The following is a 20,782-nucleotide window of genomic DNA, read 5'->3' on the forward strand; positions in this document are numbered from 1 at the left end:
AGTCAATAGGTCGAGGCGGACCGGATGTGACGTCAACTTTTGCGTTTGACCACTGTGAAGGGTTACCTTAGCACTAGGGTAAACTGGAGGGTAACCCTAGCTGAGCGCTAGCGCCAGGGTAGCCCTAGCGCCTTGTGAACGCTCTGCTAGGGAAAACTCGCCTACCCGGGACAGCTTAATTTTGGTTCCAAGAAGCTACATATGTTTAAAAATACCTTCAAAAGAGGTATGTTCACAAATAACTAGGACACACCCTCCAAAGAGTGGGTTTTAAAATTGAAACTAAATGTATATTTTTACAAAAACTAGATCATACCCTCTAAAGTGTGGGATTTAAAATTGTCACTTTATTCACAAACTCTAGATCATTTTTTTTCTGGGGCGTCCTCTGCGACTTGTCTTCCTACCACGGCTTGATGAACTGGCAGTATTCTGCTGCAAGACACTTTGTTCTGCGCCTGTATAATGATCAAAAATTTGCTGGTATAATAAAATACTTTGCATACTTTAGATAGCATAATTTTATACAGAGATGTGTACATCTATAGATATTTTGAAATAAATAACTCTCAGTTTGTTATGAAGTTAATCTTTGCCTTGTGTTTTTTTTTTTGGGTTGTGTCCTGTTGTTGGCCCCATTTAGGAGGTCTTGTTAACACCTCAAGAAAAGCAGTACCGTTAAATCTTGATATCTTGAATCTTCAAGGGAAATCGAAAAAGTTTAAGATCTCCGGAGTTAAGTAATCACAAGAAAAATGTGTAAGAAAACAATTTGGATGGGAATCGGAAAAGGTTCCAGTTGATGGGAGGTTTGAGTTATCAATTCAACTTAACTTAAGTTAATATTTTTGTTTTAAGCCAGAATATGGTAATGAAGACTGCAACTAGAAACTTACTTGATGGAAAAAGTGATTTTTTTTCTTTTGCTTCCTAGCTTTAAAGCTCAACACAGCTTCTTCCTTTCTTAATCTATCCAGGAACTGCCTATTCAGAGATTCGGGTGTCTTTGAAGAGTACTTCTGTAATACCTTCTCCATTTCGCATTTTGGTAGAGTAAACAGCAGGTGTTTCAGCTTGTCGACATAACCTAAGAATAAGTCATATTCAGTATTACTACCAATTTGATTTATAAACAAATTATGATACAGAGATGCTCCTTTAAAATTTGTACTTGAACTGAATAGTTAGTCTAACGTGGTAGTTTATTTCTTACTGTAAGTGGGTAGAGAAGCCACTTCTCAAACAACCTCTTCACAAGTTTGAACTTTGGATAGGTGACTCTTATGTACTCTTTTCCATCCTTCGACACCTGTGTCTCCCTGTAAATGTTTTCGTTGAAGTGCAAGATGGCCAATATGTGCCTGGAGAAGAAAGAGAGGATGGAGTGTGTAACAAATTAGCATCATTTTGATTTCACGATATATTCAGCAGCAACTTTTGTTAAAATGTTTATTTCATACCTTTTGGATGTGCATAAATGATTGTCTCAGTATTTAAACCAGTGAACATTGTACACAGTAGTTATAGAAACAACCACAAAATTAAATAACATAACTGATGCCTGAGTACTATTTCTGTCAATAATGATCATCCATACTTTTTTTGTGCAAACATACCTACAGAAAGATCCCCTCAAAGAGTAACAAATTAACTTTGGATGCCAGTAATTTAAGGTGGCATGGACGCCTTCTAAGCAACTTGTTTGCGTGCCTGGGGATAAATTCTTAATGTCATTGAGAAGTGCAGTTTTGAACAAGAGGCTACTTAGCTTGTCATATGCCAAAGTTCCTAGAAAAAAAAATATAAAAACAACTTTCAGACAGCATAAAAACTTTAGTTTCAGAATTTTAGGTATTCTAGGTTTGTCCTTCAAAAAGTATCATATTTTGGATTATTGGGTAAGAAGCACCCTCTGGCATACCCCACCCCCTCCCCCTGGAAGAAATTTTGATTCAGGTATGGTACAATGTACATACCTATAATTAAAAATAGGTCTGCACTGCGTAAATGTGTCTAGTGCTGAGCTTTATTGCTTTGTGCATTATTGTATTGCTCGGTCACGGCAGCGCATTAATTAGGATTTTGTTGGCATAGACTAAAGGTGTGGAGAAAAGGTGAAAATATCAAGCTTCAACAGTGTAGCAGCTGAGAAATACGGGTAGAAATAATAAACAGGTGCAAGGTGATCAAGGAAGGCTATCTGAGGACATAGCATATTTTTTTTGTAGCACAACCTAAGTAAAGCATGCGCTCTGATTAGTTGATTTAGGATCTACTACATGTATTTGTCTATTAGTAGACGCTAACAGAAACCCATTAGGGTTGAAACATGTAACTCTTTATGATTCACATTGTACAAAGCGTTTGCACATTGGTTTACACTAAGTACCATATTTGAAAAATCACGAGAAACATTTAACCAATCACAATAACTATATTTGGATTAATTCACAGCGTGCGCTAGCTTGCGCTCGATGGCGTAATCTTATTTTTGAACAAGCTTGGTTGAATTAAGTTAAATTTGGTTAAATTCTCCTGTTTCATCTCCTTGAAGTAGTCTGGAGAACTTCGCTCCGATACACTTAATGTATTTCTTTAGTTTCTGTGAATTTCATCGATTATGAGAAAGCGTTTGACAGCATTCACAGGGACAGTCTTTGGCAGATATTGAGAGCGCATGGCATTCCTCAACGCATTGTTAATATCATCAAATGCTTCTATTCGAACTTCACATGCTGTTTTTGTCAGGGGGAATTGAGCTTCGAAATCAAAACCGGTGTACGCCAGGGATGTGTCATGTCATCCGTGCTATTTAACATTGCTATCGAATGGGTCCTTCGTCGCACTATGGAAGATCAGCGTAGAGGCATACGATGGACCCCTTTCTCTACACTCGAGGACCTTGACTTTGCGGACGATATAGCCTTGTTGTCACACACTGGTCACCACATTCAAGAAAAGATCGACCGGCTCAGCCTGTTCAGTGCCCAGGTTGGCCTGAAGATAAGCTTGACGGAGACAGAAGCTATGTGTTTGAATGTCTCCTCCCTGTGAAAGATCAGGGTAGCAGGACAGGATATTTCTTACACCAACAATTTCACATACCTTGGAAGTATGCTTTGCCAGGACGGCGGTACTGGTGTGGACATACAAAACAGGCTAAACAAAGTAAAGGGCGCCTTTATGAGCTTACGACCAGTTGTCATCGGTTGTTTACTTCGGGTTATAAGTGATTACGATAACGAGTGATTAACGATTACTATTACCCAAAGAAGAATACTGCAAAATACTTTGTGTATGCTGACACGTATGAGAAACCTTAGTGTAACTTGGTAAGCATGACATCATAATTTGCTGTTTATGATGTACTTAACCAATTTTTTAGCGTTATAGCATTGTGTCTGCGCTTCACACTAGACACAAAAATTTGTATTTAATCATCCACCACCACCCCTTCCTCAAAAAGGGTTCTTACCAACTTGAATCCATCTTCTGGGTTCCAGAACTCCATGGTTGCACTCTTTGTACAGTTTATCTGGATGGTTGCTATTTTTGTTCGAAACATGGTGGATGAATGACTTCCACTTTGCTATTATTAGGGCCTGGAAACCTGCTTTTGTTGATGTAGCACACCAGTAGATGGCGCGACGTACTTCCTTTATCCAGTCTTTGATTAGCTCACAGCCTTTGTTTTAACTGGCACAAAGATGGAAATTGACAAACCAAGCTGCTGAAGATATTGAAAACATCTCTTTGCCACTTCTACTTCAGTTCCATGACTGCTTCCTGCTTCATTGGCCTAAGTAATAGAACAGGAAGGCATTGTTGATATTGGTATACACGTACAGCTGTAGATAAAGTACAGCATTATGGAAATGTATGTTGAATGTATCCTTTACTGATGATACAGTTTGTCTTTGTTAATCAACTGTTAAATTTGTGTTTGGTAAAGTGAATTTTAGGTTAAAAGGAGTAAAATAGGAAAAAAAAACTTGGTCAATAAATTTTGCTTTTGTTAGTTGTCCTTTTTTTGGAAACAGGAATTTAGTTGTCCCTTTTTTTGGAAACAGGAATTTAGTTGTCCCTTTTTTTAAAACAGGAATTTTGAAAACAATACACAGTGGTGTGCACACTTACTTGGACTAACTTTCTTTCAATTTTCATTCAGTTGTGCAGAACATTGTGTTATCGCCATATTTAGCAGAATGTCCCATTGAGTCAAAGCGACCATCACCACTCCATGCTGCCTCTTTCAATCCCTCTTTCGAGGATGAGTGGCTGGAATCTCCACAAAAATTCTTTGTTGCAGTGCAGACAACTCTGGGTGACGGTCACCATGGTCCCATCTTGTCGCATTGATGTAGATGGACTGTTCCATTTGCAGTTAAAGCAAAAAAGTGTAAACAGGTTCAGATGCATTCGATAAAATACAATGAATTTAGGTTCATCATATTCTGGTGTTCAGGATCAATGCTGTAGAGTAGAAGCAAAAAAAGTTGGCATTAAATTAAAATCTTCAAAAGCACATTTATGATATCAACATTTCTGAGAAGGAAATCATGTTTTAATAATATAAATTTGTTTACAAGTATTCAAACCAGTTGATTTTGTCTTTATTTTCCATTGTCTCATATTCATTATCATAATTAATAATCTAAAACAAAACTGGTTTGAAAAATGCACACAACTAATCACCAACATAGTACACAGTATTTTAAGTTAAGAAATATCTTTGGCAACCATAAATTGCCAATCCCATACAATTTCACCATGACTCATCAGATGGAAAAAATATGCTTGTATAAACCTATAAATTTACAAATTTATTTGAATTTTGAATTTTAAACAAAGAACAAAATGGTATAGATATATCTTATCACGGAAAGTCTGACACCACCTGATATTTTGCTGGGAAGATTCCTCTGACACTTCATCGTTCTCGATCTCTTCAGTAGCTCCACTTTCTGTAGAATCACCTTGTGGTTCCCAGTCATTTTCACTCTTTACTGGTTCACTGTCAGTAGTCTCTGGACCAGTGCTACAGTTAACCAGGTGTAGTGGTCTTGATCATCTTCTTGGGGTTCCCAGGTTGTTTCATTTTCTTACTCAGTGTCAGGAATTTTCTATAATAGAAAACAAGAAAAAGTTTTCAAGATGTTGAAAAAGATGTCACTACAATAAATATTTATCTTTTTAGGTTTGGCTAACTGGTTCAAAACCAATGTCAACCTGCCAAAATTACATCTCATTTCTGACAATTTGGATAAGTAACATAAACATGAAGTTCAATGTGTATCACAGCACTAAAACACCACCAACAACAACAACAACAAAAAGCTTATTCCAGCTTGCCATTGTGACAAGAAGCTCTCAAATTTTGGCCTATGACTGGCCATGTACATATAACTTCAGTACATTCAAAGACCACCTTCATGTGTCACGTAAATATTACATGATGTAAATAATAAAGATGGTAAATTTTAAGCTCGGTGATATCATAAATAATCTAAATGAAGATGAATTATTTTTCAACAATGACACGAGCATGGGACAAAGAAAAATTCTGTGTCTCTGACGGGAATCGAACCCATGGCCTCTCAGATACCGGTTGGGCGCTTTAACCAACTGAGCTACGACAGACTCGTGGTGAGCTGGGCCATTTACTAGGTTGATATGTGACGCGCCACATATCAACCATCTTTATTATTTACAACACACTTGATGATTTCAACATTGCTGATCCTAGCAGGATGCAGAACGCGTGTCACATATCAACCTAGTAAATGTTCTTTTCCCTCTCTTTTTCTACATTTAACACAACCAATGTACAATGTTAATTGAACTGATATTAAGACAAAAAGGCGGTCAAATTTAGGTTTATTACCAAAGGGGGGAGGTCCCACTTATTGATTCTAAATTTTTCCAACTTCAAAATGTCATATCTCATCCAGTATTTGTCGTATGTACATACTGTTTTAGGTTTTCAACTTCTCTTGACGCACTCTATCTCAAACAGTAGAAAAATTGAAACAATTCCAAACTTTTTTCTCAGAAAAAACATGACGTCATCAATAATTATTTTGGCGTCATATGGTGACAAGTTCTACACGCAAGTCTTTCAAAATGATTGATATGTTGTCTTATGTTAACCTACAAGTTTCGCAAGCAGAAGATTAACATCAACAAAGTTATTGAAAATCTCACCAAAAACCCAATTTTAGATGAAACATTTGGCCCCTACGTGAAATCTCCGCTCTCCTCCGCTGGTGCATCTGTTTCAACTGTCACTGCTGCTGACACTGCTGCTATGGCTACTGCTGGTGTGGTCACTGTTGGTGCTGTATCTACGGTTGTCAATGCAGTTGATGTTTTTTGCATGAAACCTTTTCTTCCTCTTTGCTCGGCTTGGCTCAAACTCAGACTCAGCTACAAAGAAAGAACAAAACATTTTTTGGCTGAAATAATTGACAGCTTATTTGGTATGGGCTATTTTCAGGAAGCTTACCTTATGCACCTATCAATGGTTTGCCCCAGGATGTGGGGGGGGGGGGGCAACCTCAGGGGAATTTGACATTTTTTGGAATCCAGAGTCAAATTCCCCACCCCTGGGCACCTAGCGAATGTCAAATTTCACATATCTCCTCTTAAATTTCTAACCCAGCAGACCATTTTAGATGTCAAAATCCCTTCCCTGGGAGAGCTTCACGATATCAAATTCCCGTGGGTTGCCTACCCCACCAATCCTGGGGCAAACCATTGATAGGTGCATTAGTTAAATACAAATTACACCATTTATAGCTTGTATTTTCGATCAGAAGCTTTCCTTTCACGAGAAAAGTAAAGTTTCTAAATCTATAGATCCTAAAAATACGAAAACCTATTACTTTCCTATTCTAGGGCTTAACCGCTTATCATTTAAGCCTACAATTAATATTTGTGGTTTCTGGTTCACTCAAGTTGGTTTTGTGCATGCATATATCAACAGTTGTTGTTAAAAGCCTAAATCATTTGTGAGTTTCTGAAACAGTTGTTAAAGGCAAGGAAAAAGCAAACACAAACTACACTCGGACAACTGTGCACCAAAAAACCAAACAGTCTGAAAGCTTCAATACTGCGGAAGAACAGCTTAGCAACAACAACAAGTTAACTCACAGGCGGCCCAAGCTCACGATGTGAAGAGTTCAAATAATCCTCTTTTGAAATACGCGAAACGTGACTCGAGCTCTTGCCTGGTGGCATATGGAGGTGTTGTGCTACAATGATTCATATTTATAAAGGTGTGTATGGCAAAAATGCTTTTGACTTTATAGCTTAATATAATGATATTTTGACAACAAAATCAACTTTCCTCGATGTCTTGTTGTTAAATCTGTTGTTATCTCGCTTCTCGAGCCGATCCGATGCGTTTTAAGCGAGTTATCCGAAATGGCATAACTCGCTTAAAACGCCTCGGATCGGCCTGAGAACCGAGATAACAACAGATCTAACAACAAGACATCGAGGGAAGTTGATTATATTGTCAAAATAATTTTTATCATTATATTTAGCTATAAATTCGAAAGCGTGGCTAAACTGTAGAATGCCAGGCCACTTATTTGTATCTCATTGAATTTGAATGGTTCCTTTTGTTATACTATGCTTTGTTCTTAGAGCGTTCAGAGATATGTAAATAAGTGGCTCAGTATTGTAAAATCGCTCCGAAAGCGTTTTGTCCCATACAAACCTTCATAAATACAAATCGTTGTAACACAACACCTCCATATGCCACCAGGCGAGAGTCACGTTTCGCGTACTTCAAAAGAGTATTATTTGAACTCTTCACATCGTGAGCTTGGGTCGCCTGTGGTTAACTTGCTTACTTGTCTCCTTTTACAATCTGATGGGTCTTTTGGAATTGTCTGCAGAACGGTGTGCCTTGTCGGGATCGATCCTTTTATTAGAACTTTGTTTCTCTTCCACTCCTCCATTCCTTCTAATGATAAACTCGTCGAGTAACAGCTCTGCTCAAAGTGAGCCGAGCACAAGGCCGCGTGCTTGTTGACAGGCTCGCCAAAGTCGACGCGATGGATCGGTTGGGAACTAATGCATTTTAATTCCCGTTGTGTAACTTGTGTTCTTACAACTTTGCTTGTTTGGCGCCCCAGCAACACAATATCGTCCACCTTTTCGAATCGGTTTCCCTCCACCCTGCCCTCCACTGATCCACTCTCAGCCATCTTGAAAATTCACCAAACAAGTAGATGTTACAAAGATCACGTGACGTACCTTTTGGCCGCGTGCCGGCCATGCCGCGCGCTATGACAAAATTTTCGCTAAAATAGCGCGTATTTTGAGCGGGAAAAAAGGCATTTCAAAAAGTTTTGAAAGATTTTAACCACTGAAACCGTTCTTTATACATATTAAACGAACATAAAACGGAATAAAACATTTCGTGTCATATACACTTAAAAGCAAATGTACATTCGTGTAAAGCGGGCAAATAAAAGGCAGACAAAATTGTCTCGAGCGCACTCCGCTAATCCATAATTATTACTAGTATTAAATAGTGCCAGTTGTGACGTGAATATCAGCAAGGATGTAAAAAGTATGGGAAGCTTGCAGTAAATTGACAATTTCTTGGAACTTAATTTTCGATGAAACAGTGGTGCTGGGAGAGAGAAGTTTGCGAGGTCGTGAAAAAAAAAATCAACGCGACCGTAAAATAAGTATTGGTAAAATCAAATGGTGACTAAAATGCGCGTGAAATTATTTCCTAATTTCACGAGGTATACCATTTGATTACATTTTAATATCATAGGTGACAAATTACGCTTGCAATCGTAGGTTTTTGACTGGTATATTGCATCGCGAATTCCGATCTTTGAAACTCGGTTGAAAGCATACATTTTGCTCAAATTCGCAAGGTTTTTAGTCTTTGAAGAAAACTTTTAGAGATATCTTTTTGCTGTTAAAAAGAAGTTTCAAAGATGAATCAACTGTCACATTATGACCGTAGTTCGTCTAGAATGAACTGAAAACGGTGCCCGTGTAAAACGCTCGCGCTCAAAAATCTGCTCGATGTCATTCATGTAATTGGCTTAAGTCTAGAAGTCGTTTTGATCAGTTTTATCAGTTTTATTTAATCAGTTTTATTACACGCCAGGGCTAGCTGGCTAAGATGAAATTCAAGCGAAAATGTACAAAGTTTAGGCTTTAAAACATCTTTATTATGGACGCCATCTTGCCGCTAACTACGTTGCCATGGCAATTTTATAATTTCACATGTGAAATTATAAATTAACGTTAAAATTTCGCGCCAAAATAGAGGAGTAATTTGTCACCTATGATATTACGATTATAAGCGCTCCTGCATATAAGGCTGTCTTGTTATACTAGTGGTACCTATCGGTGAAATACCAACGAGTACAACGGGAGATAAGAAGGGTTCTTTGGATAATTGTAAAAGTACGCTTTATTGCGGGTATTCTTTGAAAATCTTGAATGTTTCTGGAATAAACATTGGTCCGTAAACCAAGAATCCCTTATTTATCATTTCAAAATTGTTTTATTATTATTACTATTTTTATTCACGAATTGACATCAAGTCTCAATGTACAATCTGACTATATTCTATTTTATAAAATTATTTTAACATTCATGTTTACACATTTTACTTCATTAATATTTCTCGCACATTTTTACCTCTTTGTGCTATCTATGTAAATTTCATTTCTTACACTTACTTGATAATGACCGAGATCGGTAGAAATGTCGCGATTTGTTACCCTTACTCTATTCTACTTTATAAATTCTTTTAACATACATGTTTACATATTGCTACTTCATTAATATTTCTCGCACATTTTTACCTCTTTATAGCTATATATATCTATGTAAATTTCATTTCTTACACTTACTTGATAATGACCGAGATCGGTAGAAATGTCGCGATTTAATACCTTTAAATTTTGTTGTCTAAATGGGAAAGGAGTTCTAAAATAATAACAAAGTAGTGAGAGATCTTTCTCTTATTTTATTCAGTGGCAGAGCAAGTAATGATAACTATGTAATATACATAAAAGAGTAATCGCCAGGGCGAGTACAGTTTGTGTGTTTCTAATTTAAATCAAAAAGTTGTATTTCATTTTGTTAGTCGAGTGACGTTTGGGCCGTGACGTTGTTAAACATGGCTTTGGTAAACTTCAAGGGTCTTCTATCAGAGATCTCCATCTTCTCCTGTCGTTGGCCACTTTTCCAGTTAGTTCAAACACATCGCAGTCTGTTGTACTCAGTTCAGCCTTAGTTGATCTTCTCTATGTTTTACCCGAGGTATGAGTTGTAGAATTAACAAATTGTAGTGAAGGCTTGAGTCTCTAAAACAGAAGTACGCGATTGCGTATAGTTCACTATCGTAAATACTAATAAGCGCGAATAAGCGCGCGGCGCTTATTAAATTTTTCGCCCCTCATGTGCGGCGCTTATTCGAGGGCGGCGCTTACTTAAAAATTGGACGCCACAAACAATGTCATCTAGACGAAACTTCTACAGTCACTAAAAAAAGGCCATTTTGATTGTCAGTATTCGTCTCTTACGGAAGAAGGTAGTTGCGCTTGCTGTCCCGATAAAGTTCACGGCCTTCAAAACGTAAACAGAACTAACTCGAGCTGCAAAACATTGCTTTTGATGAAAAGAAATTTCCAAGGCTGTTTCAGAGTTGCATTGTTAAGTGCTATTTTTAGTTAAACGGAATTCTTCGAACAAGCGCCGCATCGTGTCTGCGGCGCTTATTTACTTTTTGTCCCAAATGCGGCGCTTATTCGAGGGCGGCGCTTATTCGGGGGCGGCGCTTGTTTGAGTAAAAACGGTACTAACAAAAAATAGAAAATTCAAAAGCCTACCTAGATTACAAAATCCTAAAGATCTGTTCTGATTACTGGCTTTACTTTTCTCTTTCCTAAAACAAGAAAAAAAATTTACAGCAAATTTAAATGTTACTAAATGTTATATAGTTGTTTATTTTTTATTGTTATTATGGTCCAGTGTATTATTATATTTAACAATAAATTTTCCTGTGGAATCGCCGAGACCGTAGGCCGTGTTGGCTGAAAATCAGACAATATTTGCAAGATTGAGCAGAATAATTGTTTTATTAGTATAATTTCAAAGAATTGAAGCATTCTGATTGGTCAAGAAGCTCGGATTATGAGGCTATAATTTATTCACCCCGCGCGAGGTGATTATAGCTTTGAAGGCTTGGTTACTTAGCCATGTCATCTTTGACATCCAGGCAAGTAAACATGGCCGCTTTTGCTGATTGAAAATCAGTTTCTTTGATTTGAAAGAAACCAGTCCAAGACATGGGTTTTTAAAACGTTGTGAATTTTGAAAAATGACTACCAAATGCAAGGTTTTTGACTAAAAATAGTTTCAAGAGATGGTTCTCATGGCATTGAAAATGATCGTAAACACGGCGATTTTGGCGATCGATGAGAAACTCAGTCAGATTGAGTGAGCAAACATTATTTAGTTCTCTTCTCATCGGAGCTACTCATTTTCGAAAGGATTTGCACATTCGCTTAGAAGTCATTAACAATCATACAAAGGTACCGGACATCTATCTTTCTCAAAGTGTTTGTTTTGTTCCGTTTTATTTAACTGAATGAATTCTGAGAAATACTTCAATTATGGAAAATGACGGCAGATTATATGCGGAGGCGAAGATTTACTTTCGATGCAGATGTGCGTCATGTGCCAACCCTAAGCATTTCTTATTAAGCTGTTTGCAAGCAGTTAAATTTAGAAAACACGTGCAGTGAAAAGTGTTTGCCATCTTATACGTATTAGGTACGTTTGTTGCTATTAAATACTACTTATTAACCGAGAGTGAGGTCATTACAGGGGAATCTCAGACCGAGGCCTTGATGTTTTGACCGAGCGACAGCGAGGTCAATACATCAAGGTCGAGGTCTGAGATTCCCCTGTAATGACCGAACGGACGAGGTTAATAAGTTATTTATTATATGGCCTTTAAGCACTATTCAAAAAGAGTATAATCAAGGGAAAAAACACTGGAGGTAAAACTCGCTCTCTGTGGCTCTCTTCGTCGCTCATACTAAAGAAGTATCGGTATGCTTATATTTTTCTTTCAGTTATTGAAAAGAAAAGTTATATTTTGTCGGCATTTTTTGTTGTTTTTGCCCCCTCGCTAGTAGCTTTTACTCAGAACTCAAAAAAACAATTTCATAATGCCCGGTCATTACAAGAAAATAATGCCCGCTCAGCAGCCAATCAGAGCGCGCGTACTATTGTAGCCATATAATAATCTCTCTTAATCTTCGTCAGTCGACACCATCCTTGTTTTTGTTTTTTGCTTTGTTTTTGTTTTTTAACTTTCCATTTTTTTTTCATTTAACACAGTTCAAACAGAAATGAAAAACCAAGTTATTCTGTATTGATTGACTTTTGATAAAAAACATGACGTCTAATGGCGTTGTTTCAAGCTGGAATGAAACGTAACACCTGGATTGATGTGCCAGTTACTTGTGGGTGGTCAGCTTTACGGTGAAACTAGTAACATGCTTGAATTTGTTTGCGAGGACATTTGCAAATATAAACAAAAAATCGTTAATGTTATGAACTACCTTTTAAATATAGTCCAGGATGCAGCGCATCAATAAGACCGTCGTTTCTGGTCTTTTTCTGTCTTTTTCGACTGGTTACACCTGTTGGACAAACAATTTGTTATCTACTTAACTCTCTGTCTTTAACAACTAAAATTAATATTATTACACTCCTTCTTATAAAAGCGTGAACACTAAAAATATGTCTGGAATGTTTGTGTCTAGCCAATCACATGAGAGAACTTCAGACCGCAGAAACCACAAACAATAAATGGGTTTCCATCGGTCACGGAGCAACTTAAGTTCTTATTTTGTTTCAGGATACACGCTCTGTCTTTTTCAGGAATTTAAAGAAATGCTATTCTTTCGTATTATCTTAGTATTATCTTACTTATCTGAGGCTTATCATATAAAAAAAATGTTACATGTTTCATAGTTACCTTCCTCGACAGTTACAACACCTTAAAATGAACCGAAAAAAGAAGCGGTTAGAGTATTGAAACAGTAAATTACAATCAAAGGGTTGCAGTTGTGCGGCCAGTTGTTGTGTTAGGCTGTGTTGTCATGTTGTTATTTTTTCAAGTTTTCCTCTTATCACTATTTGACAAACTCATAAACATATACTCAAATTCCTTTTAACTCTTTGGCTTCAAAGAAAAAGACAGGACGCATCCAAAGTGAAAAACACTGAATGGTTAACAACGTCAAGAAAACGTTTGATGGAGGCATAGACCAATAAAGTAAGTCAGCCCCTCCTAACTCCAACTTTTTTTTAGGATCGATGAGATGTTGTCTTACTTATTTGAGCTTATTATGTCAAAAATGTAAAAAAAAAAATGTTTTATTGTTACCTGCTTGGAGCCTTTCTTCATCTGGAATTGAACATAAAAGATGGAAACGGTTATAATTTAGAAACAATTATAATAAATGCAATCAAATGGGGGAAAAAACCACTGATAGTTGGGGAACCCGTTGGTCGGCGAAAAAGGGGTGGAGGAGTGAAATATTTTCTTGAGCTCTCGACAATTGAATGGCGTGGAACAAAAGGGCGAATTAAGCGATTGTTCCTACCTTTACAAGCAACTCTAGGGCTTTCCACAAGTTGCTCGAGATTTCCCAAAAAGTTGCCTCTAATTTCTAAAAAAGTTGCTCAAAAGTTGCTCCAAAAATAAAAAAAGTTGCTTCGATAATAAAAGTTGCTAAAAAAACGACAAGCTGCTTCTAATCAAGAGAATTTACAGGCTTATTTCCCTTTGAGGGTAAAATTTCTAAACAGTTTTACGCAAGTTTACAGCAAAAGAAGTATCTAAATAACATATTAAGGGGAAAATATGTTATATAATAAGGATTTCTTTAACTGAGAAAACATCAATGACGTCATGTTTGATGACGAGTTTGGAAATGTTTTAATGCAGAATGAGCCAAAAGTTGAAACGTCTTCAGATGTTCCTCGAAAATCTTCGGCAATCTTCGTAAATCTTGGGAAACGTTCGTATTGCCTTTGAACAACACTCGGATAATCTCCAGAGATCTTCGGTATGGAAATTGCTCAAAATGCAACAAGTTCCTCGAGTGGAAAAAAAAAAGTTGCTCGAAACATGAAAAGTTGCCGAGCAACTTGTGGAAAGCCGTATGCAAACTTCCCTCTAAAATCTTATAAGTGTAACTTTGTACCTGGTACGGAACCTCTCAACGGAGTTATCAAATGAACATGCCTGGACATAAACAACATTTTGTCTGGACATAATATTTGGAATACAACACTAGTTACGGATTGTTTCGGATTATTTTTTTAACACTGAATAAGTTACGTCTGTAAAGTTCTTTTTTCCCATTATTGCCTCTCCTTACTCGAACTTTTTTGATGAGATGTTGTCTTACTTATCTGAGGCTTATCATATATAAAAAAATGTTACATGTTTCATAGTTACCTTCAACGACAACTGTTGCAATACCTTAAAATAAACCGAAAAAGAAGCAGTTAGAAAATTGAAACAATAAAATCTGACAATCAAAGGGTTGCAGTTGTGCGGTAGTTGTTGTGTTAGGCTGTGTTGTCATGTTGTTATTTTTTCAAGTTTTCCTCTTATCACCATTGGAAAGTTCTTACCTCCACCCCCACCCCCCCCCCCCCCTTGTGGCAATTTTTTTCCTTCGCCGTCACTTACATTGCTGCAAAAAGATTTGACTCGCTGTACAGTATTTTGATTGGTTTTTGTCACTCCATAGTAAACTACTCGACTGCTAACCAAAAAATTCTACTTGCTACAAACCTTTTGCACAGGAAATGCAGGTTTTGGCCATTTTGAGCTCCGCCAATTCTAATGAATAACAAATAAAAAGATATCCATAAATTAATTCTGATAATTTTTATATTAATTATTTATATTCAACTGACAAAGTCTATTTTGGCATGCTTGGCGTAACACGTATAAAATTAACTGCCTTTTTCCATTATTACGTACATGTCTACGATTTTTATCAGTCTTGCTTTCGTTATATTTTATGCTGTAAAATAAAATATATTTTTTTTTTTGTGGTCAAGCAAATAGATCTTTATTACATATATAGCGAGAATTTTGGGCAATAAACCATGCAAATAGATTTCTATATTTGCTATATTTCACATGTGAGAAAAGCGATACGTCCAATCAGCTTCGCGTATAGCTTTCTTCACATGTGAAAAATATAACCAATCAGCATCTAGAGTGGAACGACCCAACCAATCAGAGCGCGCGAACTCCAATGGAATCCAACAAGCTTGAACAGCGAGCGGCAAGTTTTCTCCCGACGGCAGTTTAAGCTTGGAAAACATGGCTACACGATTTGTTCCTTAATAAATTAAACCTTGGTCTTTGGAGAGCTTTATTGGAAAGGCAAGAAAACAGGAACTCGCTAAGCAAAACCGAAAGGATACAGTAATGAGATGATAACGATAAAAATCATTCTTCAAAGGCGGAGCGAAGTCAAGCGAAGTGTCGATAATTAATAAAAGCAAAGCCGGCGGACAGGAATTTCGTTCAAACTTGCAACGCATCCGCAGACTTTCTAAGAATATTCAAGCACTCTTGGGAACACCATGGTAAAGTAGATTGTATTTCTGAATGTGGATTTACGTCGCAATTATTGCTTAATTAAGCGACTCCTAAGCGACTCTAAACGACACAATTTTGTTCAAAATTGGCCTGCGTGTTTAGTTGATTCTATTGTAGCGACGCTTTCTCGATGCGATACCAAAAGTTTTGCTTTTAAAAAGAAACGCAATTAATGTGTTTAATTAAATAAAGTTTTTTCAGGAGTTTTGTTGGCAGTAATTTTTCGATTTGGTTAAAAGTGATTTCGCTTGGAAAGCGATGTGCATTTTGCTGCTTTGTTTTTCCTCCCTCTACGGTCAAACTGTAATATGTCAAAGGTTTATGAATTAACCGACGAGAAAAATCGCGTCAAGTTTACAATGGTTAAATTCTCGTTATGTATATAATAGACAAATTACAGCATAGAAAGTGCTTTGCTTCGCTCACTCGTTCGTTTTTCCAAAGTTTTGCAACTCGTGAATAAAAATCCGTACATATACTCAAATTCCTTTTAACTCTTTGGCTTCAAAGAAAAAGACTGGACGCATCCAAAGTGAAAAACACTGAATGTTCAACAACGTCAAGAATCTCTAGCATCGATGAGATGTTGTCTTACTTCTCTGAGCTTATTACTATGTCACTCACTCATGGGGAAGAATGCATGGACATCATTAAATATTCATTATCAGCGAAGCGGCAAATTTGAATGCGAGAGCGCTCACAATAAGAGAAGAAAGCGTCAAAATTGGCCCAGTAGCGTCGATTAAACTGGTTTCAAGAAGTAAAAATCTACCAACCCACGCGCGGCGTTTTGAAGAGGAATGCTATATCAACATTTTAAGGCTCAAATAAACAAAATTGAACAAGTGTAATGACTGTTCTTTTGCACTTGAAAATACTTCAAAATTGGCCTATTTTTGTATGGAAGCTGTTTTCAAAAGGAAATTTCTAAAAAGTTCTGCTGATTTTCGCCAACCTTTTTCTACCAGAATATGTTTAAAGATTAAAAATCGGTTAACGGGAACCACTGTTCTTTTTGGTTTGAAAACTGCTAGTTGTAGTTGTAGACCGAATAACAATGGTCACCAAGGCTAAAACAATACCCATTCAAAAAAGCCACTCGTGTGTAAAATGATTCGTAATTGCCGCGAATTTTAAAACTGAGCTTACTTTTAGTCCAGCTGATTTATTCGAATAGCCGACCAGATCGCGTAAAAAAAAAAAACGCTTCGCGATCTCTCTTATCATGACGGGCCTATGCTCATAATAAAGTTTAAACGCGCAGAGACGGGACATCGTTTCAACCATGATACTGGACGCTGCGATTTAATCAGTGGTCGGACCACTTCTTTTGTCCGCGCGTTTTAAGCATTCATGCATTTGGCAACCATTATTTAAATTCACTCACCGGCTGTTCTGGATACACGAAAGTTAAAAAGCATCCTAAGACGGAACAAATAGGTTGTTTATAGTTCGTTTTCGCTTGCGCGCACAAACTGCAAACAGTGAAAGAATTGTTTTATTAAGTTAATGCGTGGATGTTTGACTTTTGCGAAACGAACAAAAAGCACACGCGTGCTGTGAGTTGTTTCGATATTTAAATAACGGCGGCGAGTTCATTGTTTAGTTTACCGCCTCATCATGAAGTAATGAGTATTGTCGCGCATTCATAGCAACCAATGAAAACAGCTCGTTCGGATCATCGATGAATATTAAATACACTTTTATACACTTTTTCCAACTGTAAGTAAATGTCCCGAGAACAATGGGCATTCTACGCCATAAAAAATGTAAAAAAATGTTTTATTGTTACCTGCTTGGAGCCTTTCGACGTCTGAAAATGAACATAAAAGATAAAAGCGGTTATAATATAGAAAAAATTAAATACAATCAAATGGTCGTAGTTGTTTAAGCATGAGGAAAAAACCCACTGGGGAACCCGTTGGTCGGCGATAAGGGTTAGAGGAGGGAAATATTTTCTTGAGCTCTCGACACTTAAATGGCGAGGAATAAAAGGCAAATGAAGCGATTGTTCCTACCTTTATAAGAGAGCTCAGATTTCATATATTAAAGAGTAGAGAATGTATGAAAAGTTCTTACCTCCATCCCCCACCCCCATTCTCCCTTAAGCTTGTGGCAATTTTTCCTTTGCCGTCACTTACATTGCTGCAAAATGATTTGACTCGCTGTACAGTATTTTGATTGGTTTTTGTCACTCAAAAAAAAACTACTCGACTGCTAACCGATACATTCTACTTGCTACAAACTACAAGTTTTGTTGGCAGTAATTTTTCGAATTTGGTTAAAAGGGATTTCGCTTGGAAAGCGTGCATTTTGCTGCTTTAATTTTCCTCCCTCTACGGCCAAACTGTAACATGTCAAAGGTTTATGAATTAACTGATGAGAAAATCGCGTCAAGTTTACAATGGTGGAATTCTCCTTATATATATAATAATCAAATTACAGCATAGAAAGTGCTTTGTACGGATTTTTATTCACGAAAAACGTTCGTTTTTCCAAAGTTTTGCAACTCGTGAATAAAAATCCGTACAAAGCACTTTCTACGAAGTAATCTACATTTATGTTGTTTTTGTTGTTGTTGATAAGCTTTAGCTTTGACTAAGAGGAACTTGCTCGACCCAACAAACTTTGCTTTGTATTTTGGAACTCAATTGACAAACAAAGGGCCTTACCGTCTTTTAGTTCTCTATTTTTTCTTCTTTCAATTTCAAGCATCCTTTTATATTCTAATAAAAAAAGAGATTTACTATAAATAGATATATAGCTGTATATTTTAAACAAAACTACATAGAATATATGACCACAATCGGAAATAAATCAGCTTTGATTTCAGGGGGAAAGGGATCACTGACGTGTTGAAAACGATGCTTGTGAGATTCGAAACACCAGTTACAACAATCACCACAAAGATCACTGCTACTTTTTTAAAAGTTTGTGGTAGCGAAGTCTTCGATAAATAGCAGGCAAAAAGTATGGTTTCCAGTCTCAGGGGGAAGAAAGTTTGTAATGTAACGGGAGGCCACGCATAATGATAACCGTCCCATGGTGGCAACTACGGTGCTTTAAATGAGAAACATCTACCAAAATGACTAAAATATCATTTCAGGGGTTCTGTAAAGTAAACGTTTTTTGACAGGTTTTTGTACCGAGTAGCATCCAGAACATTCGACAAACTCGTTACTCAGCAAAGAGAGCTAACTTACAGTAACAATCACTTCCCATCAGTAGACAATTAATAAATGCACTTACGGTTTTACAAATCCTATCTCTGACATGATAAGTTTTAACTGTCTTCATTTTAGAGGAGGGAGTCATTTTAAATCTTTAGATTTCGAAGAACACTGCCTGTACTGCTTGTCATTAACAGGCACTGCCTAGGGAATAAGGGCTACCCCATGTTGTGATGTATGGTTATGTATAATAAAACAAAGGATATGCCAAATTGTACCAAGGGCAAAGTTTAAGTATAACAAAACAGGTAGACATTGATATCTAAAAAAAAAAGAAATGAGCTGATAGCTAGCTTAATGGGCTCCTGCTTAAAAGTAATACATCAAATAACTTAATTCCGACGCCAGGAAATTTGGTTTGGACTTCTGGTGTGGTGCGTTCATAAGAAAAGCATCCTTTCTTAAAGCTAATTAAATACTAATTATTTAAGTTTACCATATGAATAAAATCTTAAAATGTTTCATTGTTACCTTCAACAAGTGCTCCTGAATCTAAAAATGAATCGAGAAAAAGAAAAGCGATTAGAATATTTAAACAATAAAATACTTAACATCAATTCACCAAAGTGAATTTGGCTTGGTAGTAAATATTTTACAAAGTCGCGAAGCGGTGAGGTTATATCCACCATTAGTAAACGCTATTTATTCCTGTCAGGGATTGTAATTCTCGCGCGGGAGTAACTCGGAGATGAATAATTGACAACAATTCACCTCAGTGGCTAATGGTGCATATTTACCGAGCTGCAGTTTAAGTATACACTAGAACAGTTAGATAACTAGCCCAAAAGGATCGAGATGTTTTCTGTCGTTTACTGTTCTTGTGGTGTTGAGGTCGCGTCAGTTTTCGTTCGTGTTCAGTGCGAAGTTTTTTTTGTTTTAAGTATTTTGTTTTAAGTATTTTGGTTCTCGCCAAAAACGCTACCCGCTGTTTGAGCCATGCAGAGCGCGCAAAAATAGGGGTTCTTTATTGCTACATTCGAGTGAAGCATCCTTTCTTAAAGCTAGTAATGACTATTGAGGTTTAGCACTTAAATTAAAATGTAGAAATGTTTCATTGGTACCATTTCTATGCACAATTGCTCTGGAATCTATAAATGAATCGAAGAGAAAAAAGCAGTTAGAATATTGAAACAATGAAATATAATCTTCGCAATAAGATACATTTCAAATTCAAACTGTTTCATTGTTACCTTTCTCGGCTGCTTCAGAACCTGCAACTGAACCAAAAAACGAGAGAACGTAAGCGCCATCATATTACTGCTCAGAATGATAGAGAAGTGACCCAAGAGGAATAAATATTGAACATTTCCTGGAAGGCATGCCCCCAGACCAATCAAGAAGTCATCCAGTTTCCCTTAGTTTCAAAGCGCCTCGCCCATAAGTTCTATTTTACCAAGTGCACAGTTGACAATGAACACAAGAGCACAGATGTTGTTATCACCAAAAGCAGAAATGAAGAAAACAAATAGAGACGAGAAAAAAAATACAACGAAATACAAACAATGGTTTTTACAACACCTTCTTACGTTTATTATTTTATGTGCTCATTCAAAGAAAGTTCCTTGGTCTAGAACCAATAAACCAAAGGGGGTAAAGAGGATAGAATATTGAACCAATCAAATACAAACAGATGTCGATAATAATGAGCCGCAAGATTCGTTGTAAAGAGCTTTATGAGAGTAGGGCGTTTTATTTATATTTCCAAGAAAAGTATCCTTTCTTTAATATTACTAATGAACTAATTATGCGATTGCTCATCAAATGAAAATGTAAAAATGTTTCATTGTTACCTTCCTCAAGTGCTGCAACAGCTGCAAATGAACCGAACAGAGACAAGCAGTTAGAATATTGTAAAACG

At 36.9% G+C, this 20,782-nt stretch overlaps 1 protein-coding gene across 10 annotated transcripts in view; it reads right to left on the minus strand.

Moving 5' to 3' along the window:
* Positions 1–8,221, minus strand: part of LOC144642836 (uncharacterized) — an 88,533-nt gene extending 80,312 nt beyond the window's left edge. For 5 of the 10 annotated variants that reach the window (XM_078501935.1, XM_078501933.1, XM_078501936.1 and 2 more), the window contains exons 1-8: positions 7,860–8,221; positions 6,205–6,426; positions 4,898–5,123; positions 4,138–4,473; positions 3,476–3,799; positions 1,214–1,788; positions 897–1,087; positions 317–458 (exon numbers count right to left, since the gene is read on the minus strand). The gene's annotated coding sequence lies outside the window, so the exon portion shown is untranslated. Of the gene's footprint in view, positions 1–316; positions 459–896; positions 1,088–1,213; positions 1,789–3,475; positions 3,800–4,137; positions 4,474–4,897; positions 5,124–6,204; positions 6,427–7,723 lie in introns of all 10 variants that reach the window. The other 5 variants (XM_078501930.1, XM_078501928.1, XM_078501931.1 and 2 more) reach the window with 5 other exon arrangements.
* Between the last annotated feature and the right edge of the window lie 12,561 nt (positions 8,222–20,782).

Source organism: Oculina patagonica, chromosome 2 (genome assembly GCF_052425735.1).
Source record: "Oculina patagonica isolate OP01 chromosome 2, crgOcupat, whole genome shotgun sequence".
NCBI lineage: Eukaryota > Metazoa > Cnidaria > Anthozoa > Scleractinia > Oculinidae > Oculina > Oculina patagonica.